The sequence below is a fragment of the Corvus kubaryi genome, unplaced genomic scaffold, assembly GCF_017639235.1.
Source record: "Corvus kubaryi isolate FWS band 111438036 unplaced genomic scaffold, C.kubaryi_AGA036_p1.0 37256, whole genome shotgun sequence".
Classification (NCBI taxonomy): Eukaryota; Metazoa; Chordata; class Aves; order Passeriformes; family Corvidae; genus Corvus; species Corvus kubaryi.
The window spans coordinates 4,379,752-4,394,012 of NW_024581076.1; the positions used below are offsets into that span (position 1 = coordinate 4,379,752).

At 36.7% G+C, this 14,261-nt stretch overlaps 2 long non-coding RNA genes across 2 annotated transcripts in view; one reads left to right on the forward strand and one right to left on the reverse strand.

The window, feature by feature from the left end:
* Window positions 1-4,687: 4,687 nt before the first annotated feature.
* The window catches only part of LOC121662554, a 13,885-nt gene continuing 4,311 nt past the window's right edge, over window positions 4,688-14,261 (reverse strand). The window contains exon 2 of the long non-coding RNA XR_006015323.1: window positions 4,688-8,506. This is a non-coding gene — a long non-coding RNA (uncharacterized LOC121662554). The remainder of the gene's footprint in view (window positions 8,507-14,261) is intronic.
* Window positions 6,255-14,261, forward strand: part of LOC121662555 — a 29,257-nt gene continuing 21,250 nt past the window's right edge. The window contains exons 1-4 of the long non-coding RNA XR_006015324.1: window positions 6,255-6,367; window positions 6,619-6,707; window positions 7,397-7,536; window positions 10,606-10,705. This is a non-coding gene — a long non-coding RNA (uncharacterized LOC121662555). The remainder of the gene's footprint in view (window positions 6,368-6,618; window positions 6,708-7,396; window positions 7,537-10,605; window positions 10,706-14,261) is intronic.

Genomic DNA, 14,261 nt, shown 5'->3' on the forward strand with positions numbered 1-14,261 from the left:
GATTAAGTAACTTTCACAACCACTTAAAGTAATCTTCTTTCTGATGGTTCCAGAAAGGCCTGTGAAGAGCAGGATGTAGTTGGGGATCACCACCCAAGGCTTAAGTAAACAAATTTGTTACTAAAAGCAGTCACCTCTGACAAACAAGCTGCCCCTCGCTGGGCTGAGAGGGTGTGAGGAGCACACAGCTACACCTGGGCATGGAGCACAGGCAGGACCCCCCAGGGCTGGCGGGCAGAGCACAGATGGGGCCCCTCAATTCCTCCTGGGATGGGACCACACGAGAGGCAGATGCTCATCCTTGAACAGTAGCAGTCACAATCAAGTTCCTCTAGCTAGATACAAAGAGAATGCCTTTTGTTGTTGTTGTTGCTTTTGCAGAGGGTTTCATTGAGATAGGCCAGTCTTACCCATTTTTAGGATAAGAATATTCCAGTATATTGTGAAGACAAGAATTTTAAAAAGTGCAATATTAATGCATGCTGGATGGTCCCAGGATAAGGTATCAACTCAATGACTGACTGGGGAAATCTTGATTTTGTATTCAGGTATGAAAATTTTGAAATCTGACTTAGGACACCTAAGCTTCGTTTTGCATGAGAGCCTGTGTAGCTGAGATGAAAAGGCTCCAATAAGATAGAAATTTGGGAATACAGTGAGGGGACTTGTTTGTTGAAAATACTCTTTCACCCCGGCCCCCCCCCCCAAAAAAAAATACTTTGGTCAAATTATTTTACTCAAAATGCATGTCTTGAAAGAAGCAAAACCCAACATGGTCCCTGTAATAGTCAAGCTCCCAGTCCAAATAAAATGAAGGTGCCACAACATTTCACAACAGCAGAAGAAAGAGCTAGAGTGATGGCAGGACATGAATGAGCTTCGTACAGAGATAATGAATCAAGCTGGGAGTGAGGGAAGCTGGAGAACTGAACAACAAATCCAAAACGCAGTGTCTAATGCCTGATAGGCTGGTAGCTAGGAACATTTATTTTGAAAGATTGCACACTCAGGTAAAGCAGATAAACTCCAAGGAATAGAACTGGAATTGAGCAAACTAATAGAGCTCTGATTGTTTCCCTATCTGAATAAAACAGAAAAGCCAAGATTGGATATTTTGAGAATTCCAGTTCTACAAGCAGAATAAAATTTGCAGAGATATCAGAAAGACAAACCACTGAGTTTTCTGAGCAAATTGGCTTTCTTTAATCACTATGCAGTTCCAAAAGGAAAGCAAACAACTTTCAGAGACTATCAAACAGATGTGAAGAATGAAGCTGGCTGAAGGGAGAGCTGGTATTTCTCTTTCAGTTTTACCTTTGTAAATCAAAAGTTGGAGAGGATTTTGTAGTGTATGGACAATTCTCAGGCAAACACTAATTAAAAGTTGTGTATCTGAATAGAGAGATGAGGTATTTCATTTGAAAAGACCTGTGAATGATTGCTTTATCTCCTTCATTATCAGAGTGTGTTAGAACTCAGCTGCATATTTCAGATGCATCTACTGTTTCACTGCATACTAAGTACTAGCGAATATAGACTTAAACCACTAAGATTTAACTACTATACTGTGGGGAATGGTGGTAGTTTAAATTCCAGTGATAACCAGAGGACATTCCAACAGATGCTTAGTGTCTGTAATTAGTGTGGGAAGCAGACTCTAAGCAAGAGTCTTTAAAGTTTAAATCTCACAAGGGAAGGATAAAGACTTAATATGAGGGAGAAAAAAATGAAAGAAGGGAAGATCTTACCTGACAGTTTTTTGGTTGTTAATTGTAATTCTGTCCTGGCTTCCAGTGTTCACAATGGGATTTTTGGTACCATAGTTTTCCTGAGGCCGACCTACATTTTTCATTCAGGCCTTGATTTCACATTGTATGATTGCATATAGTGTGCTCTTGACAAAGGCATCTCATGGTGCCTGCAAAGTTGTGTTCCTATTATTTCATGTGCTTCAGACCTCATGTATAGCATACCCCAGAAGAGAAAGTGATCATTATTCTATTTGGATGTAGTCTTAAGAACATCAAAACCACTTTTACAGGTGCCTCTGATAGCAACCTTAGCCTCATCATTAAATAGCTATTGTAGATTATGATGAATTTAGTACTGCTGTCCAACTGAATGTAAAAACTCTTCCCAAGAAAGGGACACCATACAAGACTCAAATTGCTTTCCCGTAATATTTTTTATTTTTATTCTTCAGAGCAAACACCTTATAGGGAAGGATTTTGGTTTCAGCTGCTCTCACCTCTTTAGCTGGCTGGTATGGGCTTATTGTCAGGAAGTAACTCAGTGTCATTGCTGATGCGTTCCACCTACTGGATTCCCCAAATCTGCCAGGCTCCATGCCCTTGCCAGTGTCCTTGCTATCTGCCTACTGGATGTAATTTGAAATACAGAACTTTTTTTTTTTTTTTTTTCCTTAGGAAACTATTCAAGGTTAGATTTTGCACCATGCTATGCAGATTTGTAATAGGAGATAGTTGCTTGGTAATTACTCCTGTTAATTAGTCATCTAGGGTTCAAGAGGATTTGATTTAATTGAATACCATTAGTTTAGTACTTTGTAAGGATGGGGATATGATATTCATTTACTCTACTCTGGAAAAAAGAAAAATAGATGCTCTTTACCACTTTTTAACCTTCATTTTCAAATATCACTATCACAGATTTTGACCACATTGCAGAGCTGTCATTTAAGTCCATTGCAGCAGACTCTATTTTTCCTTGCTGTTTTAGCAGTACCATTTGAAAGACTTTACGTATTAATTGAGCTCAATGTGAAAGATATCACATTTTTTTAACATCCATCTAAGTATTTACGTTTAAATAGATCTTGGAGTGAAAACCAGCAAAACTATATGAAATAAATAAAAGGTTTGTACTAGAAGGGAATGAAGAGGAGAATGAAAAGTGTGTCAAATCAAGATCCAGTATTTCACTTTTTTCATTCTGACTCCGAAGATCTTCATCATTGCTATGTGGCTTTGCTGCCCTTCCGAAGTCGATCCACAGAACCTCTGCCATCTGCCACTAACCTTCTTTCCCTGAGGACCAGATTCTCAGCTGATGCAAAAAGTGCAACCCCAGTGATTCCTTTACACGCGACCTGATTTTGATTCAGACTTTGCCTCAGGGTTGCTTCATCTACTGTCATCACTCCTGTTGTCAGACCTGACACAGGCTGAGTCTCTCCCAGAGGCTTGGCAAGGAGTGACCTTGGCATCCTTGCAGAGTTCCATTAGCTTCAAATCAGGTCACCCTGTAGGACCTGGTTGTAGTTCTGGGACATAAGTTGAAAGCTCTTCAAGAAAAATATTTAATCTCATTATGCTCTGAAATTTCATCTACAGAAGCTTCAAGGTGAAATGGAGGTTACAGTCACACAGCAATGCTCATTGCTTGATTGTTTCACACTTCAGTAATATTACCCTTTTTTGTGACTACTGCTTCCAGAAAATACATATTATTATAATCTTTAAAGACTGTTCAAGACAATGGCAAATGTCTTGAAAAAAAATACCTTCAAATGGTCTTCTGATCTTTCAAGAAATGTGTTTTCTCAGCAGAAATCCACTCATTTGATGACATTAGTTAACTGCAAACTGGTGGACCCGTGATTACATCCCTTTTTTAGCAAAATTACAGGTTTTCCTCTGAAATTTGCATTCATGGATGCATCTCCTAACATATGTTTTTTGACACTAGTTTGCAAATACTCCTCTCTATAAATAGCATCCTCAAATATCTGTAAAGATGAACTAAAATAATTCTGAAATCCGTTTGGTTTTATTATTTTTTCATGCTCTCCTTCTTCCTTTAGGTCTTCTCTACCCATCCTGTTTTAAATTCTCCAGGCTGGAGTGGGAAATGAAACCCCTTCCATAGGTCTCCTATTTGTAGGTTTCTGACTCAGACTATGAAGGTCTTCCCTTACCCTTGGAGGGGGAAAAAGGGATACAACAGATGGTTCTCTCTCTTTTTGACTACTTATTTGTTGAGGTCTGCATTTTCTTTTTGGAACTCCTTTCTGATGAGTTAGAAAAAAAAAAGCCTTATATCTGCAGTATGTTTTACTTTCTGAAGTGGGTTTTCTCTGACAACCCCAGCTGTAGCACTCATACCACTTTTTCTCCTTATTCAGTTTTTAAAAGACAGAATTTTTTTTTTTTTTTTTTTTTTTTTTTTGTGAAGTCAGCTTGGCAGCAGTGCTTATTAGCTCTTTCCTCATTTGCTGGCCATTTCTCATTACCTGTCTCTTTCTGCACTATGGAGAAGGCACACACAGCACCCTATTTTAGTCAAGAGACTGCAGCACTAACAAAAAATACATCACTAGGCTGGAAAAATTTTAATCCTAACTTTCATTAACAAGCAAAAGAGGGAAGTCACGGAACTCATGAATGAAACTGAAGATAAAATATAAAAAAAAGACAATGCAGCGTCATTACCTATAGTCCCCCAACCTCATAAACAGGCATTTGCTTAGTTCAGTTTGAAAAAAGCCTGAGAATATAGCAAGAATAATAATTTTTATACCTTTTTTTCATGTTTCAATAGCCATTGATATTGCATCTGTGTGCTACCAGATAACTCAAAACACAAATTTTATCCAGACTGAGGGCAGGCAAGGGCAGGAAGGAAGGCTTGCTGGCATTTCTTCAAATGAGCACTGAAGCATACAATACAGTGTTTAAACCCTTTTATTTTCAGGAATGTAGGAAAAGAGATAATGCATTGAAACTTATTCCAGAAGAAAGCCTGAGACTTCAAAGTCAGCACAGCAACATCTTTTGAGCAAAACTGACCATACAGAATGAGTTTAAATTGGCTTCTTACTTCATTTCATGGGATTTTCTTTTGATCTCATACCACAAACCTAAAGCCAGATTTATTCTATGATCACACTGGAGCCTAAATCCATTGACTAGTAAAGAGTTTGCAGGGATGCTCCCTGTTCCAAGTAAGCCCTAATCTCTTGAGAATAACATAAAGAATTAATTTTCTGTATTTTTTTTCAGGGCAGAACTCTTGCAAATTACCCTAGAAAGATTGCCTTCTGGATGTGCTGAGACATTCCTCATGCTAAACATTTAATAAATTTTTCCTTCTGTATACCTTGCTTCCTTTTATCCCCAACAAGTACCTAGGGATCAACTGAATGAGCAATAGAAACCTTCATCTTGTTATTTTTTTATTTGCTTTTACTCAATGAAAAGACTATTGACAAGTCACCTTTTTTTTTTAAGAGAAATTGCTAGAAAGTTTTGAAAGCAACCTGCTTCCCAGCAGAAGAATAGTAAAGTGTGAAAGACTTGCAGCAATATTTTTGCTAAATAATGCTTTTTCCTCTGCACTGTGGAAAAGAAAGGTTGCAAAGGCAACCTTTTCTTAGACACTCAGATTTTGGTGATGTTAGCCAAAGAAAGGTTTATGCCTTTCCAGGAAGACCCTCTGATCACTACTGAAGACACAGGGAGAGGTCATAATGAAAATTTGAAACAAAAATAAATGTTTTTACACTGATCATTTCTCCAGAAAAACAGGATTTTTTCTCAGTCTGAAGTTGAACAAGTGCATTTTAAAGTCTCAGAAATTGTCACAGGGCCTGTCATATTCCAGTAATTTCTAACAATAGCTCCATTTACTAGGTAATAATGCAGTTAAAGCCCAATGTCAAAAATAGAGACCAAAAGAAGATCCTGCTTTTGCAAATTGTCATGGGAACATTCAGTAGTGTCTTCAGAGAAAGTCTAAGGGGCACATTTCTAATGGAAGTCTGCAAATGACAAACCAAGAGGAGTCTGTTAGGGAAAAAAACAATTGTAGTCAAAGATAATATGTTTGTAAAGAGATTTCAGACTTTAATTAAATTAATAAATATATAGTTTGATTAAGAAGTTTTAACACCTTTAATTTAGATTTTTTTTTAAAAATGTTATTGGTATCATATTCCAATAGCTTAGAGAGAAAAAGAAAAACTCCTGGATCAATCATAACAAAAAGGAAAAAAATACCAATTATTTTAATTTTTACTGATTTAAAAGTTTATTTTGTTATTTGGGAAAGTGGCCCCGAGAAAGCTGATTGACAGAAGTGCTCTTGAACTCGTATTGTTATAAGTGTCTTCCTGTTCTTCAGCTTGGTCTGTAATATGTTTCAAACACAAGTGATCATTTTTCCTGCAGAAGTGATCTTCAGGGACTGCTTTTCAGCATGCTTTTATGTTTCACCTAAGAATAGCCAGACACTATTTAAGCAGTAAAGGACCATCAACAGGAGACGACATACTTTTGACGTTCCTCTGTGTATGAAGTGTAGAAATTGCATACCTTATAAATGCCACAGAGTTTTTCATAAAGTGAAGGTAGGTTCTTTCCTCAAGTATTATTTAATAAGGTTCTTGGTGTTTTCATCAGAATTGGTTTTTTATTTTAAAAGCTGTTTTAATTGGTAAAACATTGCTGTCTATTCCACCCAGAACACTTCTTTTGTCTTCCTTTGTTCAGCTTTTCTACTTCTACCACCTTTCCTTCTGAAAACTTGCATTTCTGATTGTAATTTTTCTTATTTATCTGTTGTCTTGCTTTCGATTGAATGCCCATCTCTTCATTCTAGAAAAGTTCCTGCCTGAAACAACTACATGTGCAAAAGGAGCAGTGAATTTATTATGGGAACTTGGAATACTTCCATCATATTCAGAATAGGTATTCCACCTCATCCGTTAAAACATAATTACCTCATCATAGATGATATGCCTCAGTTTTGTCTAGCTTGCTATCTATGCCTTTTTTAATTTTATTAAAATGTCTCTGAATAGGTTATTTTATTATCTTGCCCTTTCTTTTTGCTATTTTTACTCAAACATCTCTGAACATGGTATTTATATTGCCTTGCAAATTCTTTTTGCTTTATTTACTATGGATTTTAAATTTTCATTTCAGGCACTAAGATGCATCACAGTACTGAGTATACAGCACAAGTTTATTGACAGCAGCCAATTCAGGATCAGTGCTGTTCTCATCTGGATTTGGCAGGGCAACTGTGTTTTAATATATTTATGATATAAAAAATAATATTCTCTGAGCTTATTATAAAATCCACTCAATAGCTTAGAGACAATCAAGGAGCTCCAGCAAAACATTCCTCACCATTCTAAGCCTCTGCCCCCCAGTCTTTTGTGAGATACTCATTCGTGTCTCTGATCTGATCAGTTTGCATGGCCCCACAATAGTGAGGTCAGCAATCTCTAAGATCAGGGATTTCTGGTAATACCAAGGAGCTGAAGAGACTTGAGGGAAAAAATAAATAATTGGGTATCTGAAATAGTGTTGTTCAAGTAAAAATATGTGACAGTCATCTGATAACTCATATTTTCTTTCTTTCTTCACTTCAGACTGCATGGTGCACAGGAACAAATGACATACTTCTCCATGAGAACTGGACACAAATACCTGTAGCCGTTTACAAAAATTACCACGCTATGAACCTTCCCCAAGTACTTACATTTGCAGTTGTGCAATGTCCTCTCCTCAGGTCAGCTTCAGCTTCTACTCCTAAGGGAGTTATTCTTGTCACATGAATGCTTATGCTTTGCTGACTTTTGTACTGACTGTTGAAAGGCAATTGCAGGCAGTGCAAAACAACGCTCTGATTAACATAGTTGTTATGATTTGAGCCAAGAAGTTTTTCCCTTTCATTTTTGTTCACTTTTGGACTGTATTCTTAGGAAAAACAATCCCCATTTCCAGCGAGTTTAGATGATACCTATATTTAACACTTCTGTCAAACTGCTATATTGAGATCCCTACTAACTTTAACTGCTTATGTAAGACAAATTATTGGACGCTAGCTGCAAGATAATAGGTCCTTTACACAGACTAAAGCAATGCCCTCTAATTTTACTAAATAAAAACTCTGTAAAGTAGTGTTCATTAACTAGCTCTAAATGTTTTCTGACTAATCTTTCCATGCACTACCGATCTGTACTATGCTTCATAAAAAATTATGGTTCAAAAGGTTCAAAAGAAACTGATGAAAATTTTAAAAAGCCAATTCTTTTATAAGAATTTTTCCTAAGAAAATGCCATTTATCTCCTTTCCAGAAATAGAAAGGCCCCAGTCATCAATGAGGGTATCAATCCAGTTCACTTGACACTTTCTTGATTTTGAATGTGGTGAAAAGAGAATATAGCAGAGTATCAGAGAAAATTGATTTATTTCATAAGAACAGGCCTGAAATATTATGTAGAGGTCTCAGTATCAATGCATAATTGGTATCATGTAGAACACTGGACGAATGGATTAGATCTAAATAAAATGGATCAGCAGTGTGCTTCCAAAGTGAGATTCATGCTCTTCTCTGGATTCTCAAGGAGTGGTCTTTGGAGATCTTGAACTGTACCACCTTAGATGAAACTAAACTGGACGAGGAGCTCCAGAAGAATGGCTGATACACTCCATCAACCAATGGTCACTCAATCCACCAGGCCAAAGTAGAATTAGCCTGAAGTAAAGAAAGAAAAAAAGCAACAAAAAGCCAAAATGAAAAAAAAGACTCCAGAACTTTACTGCCAGTTGTTTTCCTTACAGATGGTACACTCCAACTGGTCTGTCACTGTGTGCTAACATAGGAACAGCCAGCTGCTACTCCTCTCAGAGTTACAAGTCCAGTCCCTTCATAGGAGCCTGAAGGTATTTAGAGCATTGCTTCACATCTACCTGGGATACATATTACACAAACATTTTCTTTCATCATACATGATGCCACAATTGAATGCATAAAGAAATTAATGAAAATGAAAAACAGTCTTAAGCCTAAATAAAGAAGTTTGACTACCCAAGGTGATCATAAACTATGAGACTTCTGCACACCCTCTGCCTGTGCATTATTCAGGTAAACACTGTGGTTGAACATCAATGAAAGTGGTTTGGGGTTTTGTGGGCTTTTTTAGGTTTGACCTGGTAAAATTTAGTCATTACAGTATGAAATAAATGAAAAAAAGTAATCAGAAGAGGTGTATGTAACTGTATACACACTTGACCAGTGATGGCCAACAATTGAAACATGTTTTACCCCTCAGGAATAACAAATAAAATCACCCTCAATATTTTATACCCCGGGCAGCTTTTATTTTCAACTTTTGAACTCCTTTTTCATTGCTACCTCTGAGGAAAAACTTGCCTCAGAACAATGTAAGGTAAAGAGGGAATGGCAGCTTGAAACAAGAGAGGATTGCCACTTTTCATCATAAGTCTGCCAAGCTGACAGCCAGAACACATTACCAGCTAGAAAATTGTCCTTGGAGAGGCGTTTTGGTCTCCTTCACCATGAGCACATGTGCAAAGGTTGTATTAGAATGCATTTATATATTTTGCTTTTAAATGTGTTGTATTTGTTTGAGTTCAAGTGATGTCCATGGACTCAGTGTACATCTTAAGAAATCTTCCCTGTCTCGTCTCTCTCCCAGTCATTTTTACAAGTGAGCTGCTGATGTCCCAGACATTCTTAAAAAGGGTGAAAGTTTCCAGATGAAATCTCAAGTGAACTGTTCCCATTATGGTTCAGTAAATGCCTTCCCAGATTCTTCCACACAGAAGAAACCTCATCTTCTCCTTTGGAGCCTATTACATACTCTGTTTGCAAATGTTTTTTTCTTTACCTACCGTTCAAATCTTATCCTGCAGGAATAGCTTTTAAGGCAAGTAACTTCATCAACAATTATGAGCAACTACTTGAGAAAAATTTTCATGTTTTCAAGGGGATCTATAGAAAACATTGTGTCTTTACGCTACCAAGAGGAAAATTCTGTAGGCATGAACAATACAGTAAGAGAATAAAAACAACCAAACACAAAACAGAACAAAAATAAACCAAAACAAGCAAACGAGTCCGATGGTAAGCAGCATTTTTTTCAGGAGGCTGATATAATTAGGTTCCTTGGAGGGCCACGTGCCTGATGAATTGTCTTATTAAGGGGATTATTCTCTCTCACACAGTCAACATTTTCAGTGACCTGACTCACAGGAAGTTTTGGGCCTGGCAAATCAAATTTTTTTGTTTCAAGGCTGTACAAAGAAATACCAGTTCTTGATTATTTGCACTTCTTGTGAAACTCACACCTAAGGAAATTCATTACTCAAAAGAAATGTTGTCCCTTTTTAATAAGAAACTAAACTTTATTTCACCAGATAGATTCTGGTGGATATTAGCCATATGCAACATACATTTCTCCCACATCACTGTTCTTACCCTCAGCAAAGAAATACCCTAAATACAGAGCTTGCTGTTGCATCACAGAAAATGAGGAATCTAGCAAATACTACAGAGGACTGCATGCAGTATACATTTTGAGGAAGCGCATTCAAAAAAAAAAAAAAAAAGGTTGATTTTTCCTCTTAGTTTCATTTGAATAATCAAACTCTAAATTGGTGCACTTAAATGGAAGTCATGGAACTTGGAGTGTGATGGAGGAAGCAGTAATCAGTTTGAAAAGATGTTGAATCTCTGATGAGCGTTGAATATGTCAGATTAAGTAATGTCCTAGAAAGGGGGGTTCCCTGAACAACTTATAGTCACTTTAAATTATTCTGCATTTCAAACAGGAAATCATCCAATTAGACTAGCAGCTGCAGAGATTGGAATAAGCCTTGCATATTAGAAAATTAAAGAAAATGCAGCTGAGTACTATGGAAAGGAGCTAAGGTAAGTCATTTTCCCTCTCCTTTTCTGTATTAAAACTTAATTTCAAGGACTTTTAGGATAAGGAAATGACTGAAAATTTATTACATGTGATTAAAACGGGAAAAAACATTTATCATGAACTATGCTGGATAATTTTTTTTCATATATATGTTCTGTTTGTCCTGAAATATCCACTGTTTCTTTCAAGGTGGGTAGAGATTTCTGTATTTCTTCTTGTCCCAGGTCCGTTCCAATACCATCACTATTATTTCCAAATGTTTTAAAGAAGATAAGCAACAATACCATATTGCAGTGACTCTTTGTCTAAGAGTCATCTCCATTTGAAACTTTCTTCGCAAAGACAATCTGAGACTGGAAACTACAAACTATATGTGAAAAAGGAAAACATAGGTGAGGTCTGGAAAAGCAGTAACACAGAAGATGGAAATGAAATTCTATGTAGTGAGAAAAGCCAACCTCAATAGCAAACAGAATTCCAGGGAGAATAGGATGATGAAAGAAAATAATATTGAAAATACAACATATTATTAATACACCTTGAGCCTTCTACTGTGCCTGAGAAAATATATAAAACCAGTATAATTTTACCTGGACATCTCCATATAGTTTCAGAATCAGAGGATGTAAGCCATCCTGTATGTCAAAATTATCTTTAACTTTTAATAATTGGACTAATATTGGACATCAGTCTAAAAAAGCAAAATGGATAGAGTCATGAAGTCTCAGCCACAAATTATAAATCTATTAGTTTTGTTTTTCTCTGTGAAGAATTGTGTTTTAAGCAAAAAAGATTTTAAAAATTCACATGGTAAATCTTTTTATTTCCATAATGACCCTCTCAGATACTTACAGATACCCTACTGCAGTTTTTGGCAGTGTACATCCCATAAGTGTCCTTCCAGAGACATGTCTCATTTCTGGAGAGGTTGTTCCTGCAGGAATCTCAGGTTAGATAAGGAAAAGGACTTTTTCAAACTGACCATGTACTGAATGTCAGGGCATATTCCCATGCTACATACACAATTCCTCCTACAGCATTTCCTCCAAAGTGTTTTGCCTTGGGTCTCTATCCCCTTGGTACACAGGCAACATCTTCCGTCTTACCACAAGAGTTCACTGAAATCACAACTAAATCTCTAGCAGGCAGAAATACAGACTTTAAGTGCTGTAATTCCTCTCAGCCCATTTTGAAATGCTTCATTCCCCTGATGCGTGTTAAATGAGCCTCCAACCATAATTAGGAAAAAGTCTAATAATTTTCCTTTATATGTAATTTCAGATTGCTTTCTTCTGAAGATCCTTAACTAATGTTAAAGCTTTGAAAGTCTTGATAGGATCAAAGACAAATTCGTCAGGAAGAGTATATCGAGGAAAGTGACTAATTTCTTATACCAGTATATATTCACCTCACATCAAGATTTCACCAGCTTTGGAAAAATTAGATCTGAATCACCACTGAAAGGATTGTTTTTAGTTAAAATGTATAATCTCAGTAAGAAAGTGGAATTACAGAAAATCCAGGAGACACTCTCTTTATTGCAGAAAGGCACAGGATTCAAAGACAAAGCTGCCCATAAGGAATGAATTTTCCTGGCCTGTCAAAGCAATCAGTTAGGAAAAAAAACTCTTTAAGCCAGAAATGTGTTCAAAAAGTATAATTTAACTTTAAAAGTTAGAGTATGCATTAAAGAGTATTTTAAATCATTGATGGAATCAAAGGTTCAAGGTTTGAGCAGAAAGCCTGTTGCTTTTAAGTTAAACAGAAGATGCTTGTTCTTGGGAAAATTAAAATTTGCATTAAAATTATAGGTCTAATATTCAGCAATGTAATCCAGCAATTATCTAATGTATTAGGACCAAAGAGTAGCACATCACTGCATTGGAATGCAACATATGGACAAGTGCATGGAAACTGCTCTGACTGCTGGTGAAATGCAAAAGTATGTGGAAAAGAAACTTTATGTCTTTAATATTGCAAAACCATTTTGGTCAAATATTCCAGTCCAAAATATTGGAAAGTGTAATTGGGATAGAGCTGCCAAAGCACAGCTGGTCGGTACACACAAGTCCTTGCAGCTTGTGGAAGCCCAGTGTTTGACCTTGATTGACACTGACGTGTAAAACAGAGTCCAGAGCTGTCCAGCTGCCTGCCACAGTGCTGCCCTCATCCAGAAATTTAAAAAATAGGTTTTCAACCACACCCATGGAGCTGAATTTAGCCAGGAGATCTTCAAAAAAACTGTACTTACCTACTACCTTGTTTTAGGCCTGTAGTCAGTGTATCGTGCCATGGGAAAATCCAGAGAAGGAGTCATGGCACACCACTTTTCACCTCCTGTCAAAGGCTGTTTCCTATATTTCTTAACAAGTATCACTTAATTTTACTGTAACACATTTAACATATGAAAGCACATTTAATGTATGGTAAAATTGTGATACAAGACCCATTGAAAATCAGCCATGAGTTGTTTTTTTTTAAGCTTCTCAGTTACCTGAAGAAGTCTTTTTCCTGTGATCACTAACTACTGATTTAAACCAGCAATGATAGTTTGTACGCTCAGTGTATCCTGGTGTGGGGGCTTTTTGCAGTCTACTCAGAGATTTTAAAACTCTTTCATAGATTTTTCATCTAAGCAGCTTTTCTTAACCTGATTCTTTTAAGCAAATGAAGAGTAACTGCAACCATCTAATCTAACCTCACATCTACCAGCAGCCAAGACTTCCAAAGATGAGCTCCCGAATCCTTTTTAGTCATTCAATTTGAAAATAGTAAAGATTGTTGTGCTGTTTCAGAAACTGAGCATCTGGCTCTTAATAAGATGTTAATGTAACGAATGTTACTTCCCACATAGTTTTGAGAAATAGGTACTGTCAAAGCTGCTTCACTTCACTTTTACGTGAATATAGTTTATCTGGCAGATGCACAAGTGATAATGCAATAGAATTCTGTAATGCATTCTACATCACACCTTAGGGTTAGGGAACTTGAGCAACACAAAATTAGTCTGCTGCACACCATGTAGGTTAAACACTAGTTAAACAGTATATTTAAAAAAAAATAATAGCTCTGTCTATAGTATGTCAAAATTCTCTTTAGCTTTTAATAACTCATCAATTAGGTATTTGTGGAGAGTATAGGAAGGAAAAAGGAAATCAGACATAATTTAAAGCTTTTGTCAATGTCGCGGGTTCGGTTTGTAACCGGGCGGAAACACCAATTTAGTGTAGTGGTTTGGTCCAAAATACTCATTACTGTTTATCTGCTGTGAGATAAGAATTAGGAGAAATGCAAAACAGGCACCAAACTTGAAAGAATATGAAGAAGTTTATTAACAGACCTAAAAGAAGAAAAAAATTATACCACCTTCAGAACTCTCCTCCTCCCCCCACCTTCCTCCCTTCTCCCACTGACAATGTGAAAAGACAACCCTTAAGATGTTCAGTCTGTTTACCACTTCCATAATAACCTTGTTCAGTCCATTTAGAAAGAGAAGTCTCTTCTTGCTCATGCTATGAAAACATTATCACAACGAGACAGCCGCCCACTTCCAAATAT